The sequence below is a fragment of the Lissotriton helveticus genome (genome assembly GCF_964261635.1).
Source record: "Lissotriton helveticus chromosome 1_1 unlocalized genomic scaffold, aLisHel1.1 SUPER_1_unloc_24, whole genome shotgun sequence".
NCBI classification, from domain to species: Eukaryota; Metazoa; Chordata; class Amphibia; order Caudata; family Salamandridae; genus Lissotriton; species Lissotriton helveticus.
The window spans coordinates 861,879-867,951 of NW_027611664.1; positions in this window are offsets into that span (position 1 = coordinate 861,879).

The window sequence follows — 6,073 nt, forward strand, 5'->3', positions numbered from 1 at the left end:
TCTATCTGCAATCCTATCTGTTTGCCACCATTGTTATGAGACACAGCTGCTGCAGAAAGAAGGATATGAGGACTGTAGTGATGCCTTCTTGCAACTAAAGATCTTTCGGAAACCTCTCAGGTGTTAACACGCACTGCTCAGAATATCAGCCCTCACTCTACCTCAAAGATAATATTATTTTATGCTGGCAAACATTTTCCAATTCTTTTTCTGCGGTTTGCTTGCTGCCCCTGCTGCTCCTATCTTGTAACATATAGGGGTGGGTGACGAATTCCACCCCGCCGGCAGAGTTCACTGAGCTTTACCCACTCAGTGTGGATCGCAGAGTTTTGAAAAACTACACAAAGTGGCACAGAGCTGAGTTTTCCCTCTTACGCGGCCCTCCAATGTTAAGTTTGGCGAGCGAGAGTGAGAAGTATCATATGGCTGGCCACCTCCAGGCAAGATTTCTCAATGCGGGCTGTCGTGGCAGTTCGCTACCACTCATGTTGAGGAAGCTGCAGTGCGAGTAGAACATTTACTCAAGTGGCAGAAAAAAGCAGCGCCCTTCTGCGCTGCGCATGGTGCAGTTTTCAGATTTTATAGAGCAGGACAATGTCCTGGTGCTAAAAATTGGGCACGAGCAGAGCAACTTACTGCACATCACACTTGCAGAACACTGCTGAGTTTTTTCGGCACATAGCAGAGTTCCACATAGCAGAACTCCTCCCAGGCCTAGTAACATACAATACTGTACTATCAGTCGGTTCCACAGCGATGCTTGAAAATATCATAAATCACCTGCTTATAGTAACTCACCTTATTAGCTGCTTATAGTAGTTTACCTTATTACCTGCCTATAGTAACTCACCTTATTAGCTGCTGTCTTTGACAAATAAAAGGTAACTTGCAGAAAACAATTTACATGCAAAATTACACTCTGTGACTTCTGTAGAGAAGAGCTTTAATTTTGAAATGATGCTCTAAATTTATAATGCCTATCTCTTTAAAATGTGTGCTCTAAAGTGACGTTATGATGTTTCAAATAGTCCAAACACCGTCCTGCCCACACTCTTCATATTTTAGAAAAATAACTAACGGTGTAGTAGAGCTCATTGTAAACAGTTAATGTCCTTCCTTTCTTTAAGCCTACACATTTCAACACAGCAGAGCACATTTCACCTTCTGACAAAGGCAGTGTGTAGTCTCATATAGTGACCGCATACATGTAATGGCCGCTAAGAGGAAGCTTATACCCATTGCTTGCACTAATTACTCAGTTAAATCCCCTAGGTCTGTGGTTCCCAAACTGTGCGCCGCGGCTCCCCGGTGCGCCGTAATGAGGTGCTAGGGGCACCGCGGGCACACTGTGGGAAATTACGACCAACATCCCTCAGTCGTCCGTCATTCGGCGGGCTCGGCTTGGACAGGAGTGAGGCACACACTTAACGTGTAAGAGTGAGCGCACATAAGAAGGAGAGAGAGATGGAAAATAAAAAGACAAAGGCACCAAGAGATAGGTAAGTGTGACAGAGAGAGAGGCAACGACACAGAAAAACAGTGAGATCAGGACAAAAATAGGGAGTGTGAGAGAAAAAGTCTTCGAAGAGGATATAGAGCACTAATTTGTGGAGTTTTATATAGCGCAAACTTGACCCGAAGGCACAGAGTGCTTCACAAATTTTACAGATTAAGGTAGACATAGAGATCAAAACAATGGCGGTACGTGAGCAAGACATAAGACGGCATGATTATCAGTATCAATATGTTTGTTATGCTGTGAGACAAGACTTAAAGATATGTTTAAACATTGTGCTGACTCGTTTCCTGGGACAGAGAAACTCAATTAAAATCTAAATAACTTTTAAACAATAAATGATAAACAATACATTAAATTGTACAGATACGTAGTTTTGCATACAATGCAGGTCATGAGAATGTGAACCTCAGTTTGGATCCTGATTTAAAATATAAAAGGTAAAAAAAATAGAATTGTGGACACCCAGACGCTGTGGAGGACATGAGCCTGTTTGTTAGAAGAGCGCCTAGCTCTGTCCTGAAAGGGGGGCGCTGATGGGGGGGGGTCGTAAATCTGTAGGAAGGGAAGTCCATCGTGCTGGCAATGTCTAGGTGTGGGGGACTCTGTAATTACTGCTAATGGGCCCAGATGAGTGGTCACTCCTAAGGCGCGAACTCCATCCGAAGGCATCAGAGCACTTTACATTAGCACCAGTTGCGTTACAGACGGACACATTAATTTTTAGGCACGGGGAGATTAATGATTTGCCCAGAATCACACGGTGTTGCGCATCTCTGCCGAGACTCGAACCCAGTTCCCCCGCTTTAAAATCAGCCGCTCTAGTCGTTTAGCCACATCCTCTCCTGGTGACCCGTGAAATGAATGACTGATGGTGAAACGTGTCCCTCACCACTGTCCGGGGCCCTCAATGCTATGTCATACCACCTTGAGCATATGACTGGATGTTTAGACTCTGGTGGGAGAAATCACCCCCAGGGGCAGTGTAAAGTATTAGGATGGGAGTTGAGCAGGGCAGGGTCCTGGGGGACTCGGGTGTGTTAGTTTATTTTATTGTAGCCCTTCCTTAAGGATAGCTCATCCCCCCCGCCCCGCCCCTCCCCTTCGCAAGTGGAGGATTGTTTTTTGAGAGCCATGAGACACTTGCAGGTATCTGACAGAAATACATTTACTGAGAGACACGTCCTTCATTAGTGGTGAAACGGGAATCAGCAAGTGACATTTTTCCTTGAAGACAAACAACTCTTTCAGAGATAGGCGTATCGTTTATTCTTCCACGGCGATTTACTTAAACACTATTATTATTATTTTTCATTAGAAACCTTATGATGAGACTGAAAGTACTAGAACGAATCTCTTTGGAGTTACCTCAAAGGCAGTGAAGTGACTGGAACAGAGTTAAGATTTTTTTTGTTCATCTTGAGGCTGAAGGCAAAAATGGAGAGCTTGATAGGGACTCAGCCCACTTAAAACACTGGGTAGATGGGATCTGGTGAGCCATCTTGGGTTCATCAGAGCCATGGGCATCTGCAGAGGGGGGCAAGGGGGATTACTTGCCCCCCCTGGATCGCCAGTGAGTCCTGTGTGGGGGAAAAGGGTGCAAGGCAGAGGGGAGAAGTATGCAAGGTAGAGAAGGGTACAAGGCGGAAGGGGAGAAGGGTGCAAGGCATAGGCGAGAAGGGTGCAAGGCAGAGGGGAGAAGGGTGCAAGGCATAGGCGAGAAGGGTGCAAGGCAGAGGGGAGAATGGTGCAAGGCAGAGGGGGTAGAAGGGCGTAAGGCAGAGGGAGTAGAAGGGTGCAAGGCAGAGGGGAGAAGGGTGCAAGGCAGAGGGGAGAAGGGTGCAAGGCAGAGGGGAGAATGGTGCAAGGCAGAGGGGAAAAGGGTGCAATGTAGACGGGAGAAGGGTGCAAGGCAGAGGGGGTAGAAGGGTGCAAGGCAGAGGGAGTAGATGGGTGCGAGGCAGAGGGGAGAAGGGTGCAAGGCAGAGGGTAGAAGGGTTCAAGGCAAAGGGGAGAAGGGTGCAAAGCAGAGGAGAGAATGGTGCAAGGCAGAGGGGAGAATGGTGCAAGGCGGAGGGGGAGAAGGGTGCAAGGCGGAGGGGAGAAGGGTGCAAGGCAGAGGGGAGAAGGGTGCAAGGCAGAGGGGAGAAGAGTGCAAGGCAGAGGGGAGAATGGTGCAAGGCAGAGGGGAAAAGGGTGCAAGGTGGAGGGGAGAAGGGTGCAAGGCAAAGGGGGTAGAAGGGTGCAAGGCAGAGGGAGTAGATGGGTGCAAGGCAGAGGGGAGAAGGGTGCAAGGCAGAGGGTGAAAGGGTGCAAGGCAAAGGGGAGAAGGGTGCAAAGCAGAGGGGAGAAGGGTGCAAGGCAGAGGGGAGAAGGGTGCAAGGCAGAGGGGAGAAGGGTGCAAGGCAGAGGGAGTAGAAGGGTGCAAGGCAGAGGGAGTAGATGGGTGTAAGGCAGAGGGGGTAGAAGGGTGTAAGGCAGAGGGAGTAGAAGGGTGCAAGGCAGAGGGGAGAAGGGTGCAAGGCAGAGGGGAGAAGGGTGCAAGGCAGAGGGGAGAAGGGTGCAAGGCAGAGGGGGTAGAAGGGTGCAAGGCAGAGAGAGTAGATGGGTGCAAGGCGGAGGGGGAGAAGGGTGAATGGGGGAGGGGAGAAGGGTTGAAGGCAGAGGGGAGAAGGGTGCAAGGCAGAGGGGGGAAGGGTGCAAGGGGGAGGGGAGAAGGGTGCAAGGTAGAGCGGAGAAGGGTGCAAGGCAGAGCGAAGAAAGGTGCAAGGCAGAGGGGGTAGAAGGGTGCAAGGGGGAGGGGAGAAGGGTTGAAGGCAGAGGGGAGAAGGGTGCAAGGCAGAGGGGGAAGGGTGCAAGGGGGAGGGGAGAAGGGTTCAAGGCAGAGGGGAGAAGGTTGTAAGGCAGAGGGGAGAAGGGTGCAAGGGGGATGGTGATGAAGTTAAAAATTGGCGCCCCCACGAAAACATTTCTGCGGACGCCCATGATCAGAGCCCACCCCACGTAAACTTCTTGTAATGCCACAGAGCTCCTTGAGCCTTTCTCTAGCCTGGTTACTTTTAGTGGGAGTGCTTTATACTTCTCTATGATGGTGTTGTAGGCATTGACATGTACTTTATAAGATCTTTGTGAATGCAAATAAAGTTTTATGATAGTGATGGCTACTCTCTGAATCCTTCATCACGTCTAGGCTTGATTCTTCGTGTAGACCAGTGGTTCCCAAAGGGTGCGCTGCGGCACCCCGGTGCGCGGGTAAAAAAATGGTGGGGAGCCATGGCCAACTGCCAATTTGGACAAGGGAGCCACAGGACAAAAAAGTTTGCGAACCACTGCCCTAGGTTAAAATGAACAATGGTTGGATCTTGTAACATGTGGATGAATCGCCTTGTACTAAGATGTATTACATCATGAGCATTAGAATATAAAACGTAGTTATGGGATACAGTAAATGTAAATGTGGGATACTTGTAAAGCGCACTGTTACTCTACCCGAGTGTCCTGGCGCTGTAGCCCGCTGGGGAACCCGTCCTGGTTTTCCCTGTGAGATGGTCCCTTTCTGGGTATCTCCAGGGTGAAACCAGGCATCCCCGGCGTCTGTGGGGGGCCGTTGTAGAGATGAGGCAAGCTTAATGCCCAGAGTTACCGAGTGTGTTCCCTGGTTAGAGTAGGCACTGAGGCAAGAATTATCGAGTCCGTTGACCCTGGTCCAAGACCCTGCCGCGTCGGGAATTGAACCCTGGTCCCGGGCCGTTCTCTGCTTACAGGTCTGCTGCCAGTGTAGCATAATATCCAGCCCATATCTCATCGAAGGATCTAGGAGCGAATTAGCTTAACACCATCACATGTTGTTATTAAAATGTTACAGATCACAGTGACGAGTTACAATTCAGTCAAAATGACCATCTCATGTAAATGCTGTGGCACTGTCACTATTGTAAATATTTTAAGCTACCTACTGTCTTCATCTAAGTCTTACAGAACGGTGAACACACATAGATCAACCATTGTCTACAACACGCTTTATCGATGGGAAGCCCGTGGGGAAGCGCCCATTAATTTGACTATTATAAAAGGAATAAAGATAAGTAGACCTCCTTTAACGAAATATCAAATATTATGACATGGTAATGTAGTCTTAATAATATTAAATGCCTGGCCTGAGAATCTAGATCTCTGTCTGATTGGTCTATCAGCAAAATTGACCACACCATTTCAGATAGCAATGCTTTGGATCTTTCGCACTAGATAAAGTTCTCCTGGAGTTCTTTTCTCAGTCAGTCAAATCCACTTTATTCGGTTAATAAAAACCATAGAATTATGGAACAAACATCATATACAACAACATAAAAACATATAAAAAAGACATATTCAAATAATCTTAGGGACCAAAAAAACATATAATCTCCAACTTCGTAAAAAAGGACTTCAACCTTCAAGTTTGAATGATTAAAAAGGACTATGCAAAATGTCTTTGAGATTTCTCTGGGGAACAAAGAACTGTCAAACACGAAGGCCACTCCTTCACATGTACCACGGAAAGGGACTCTTCATTTAAAA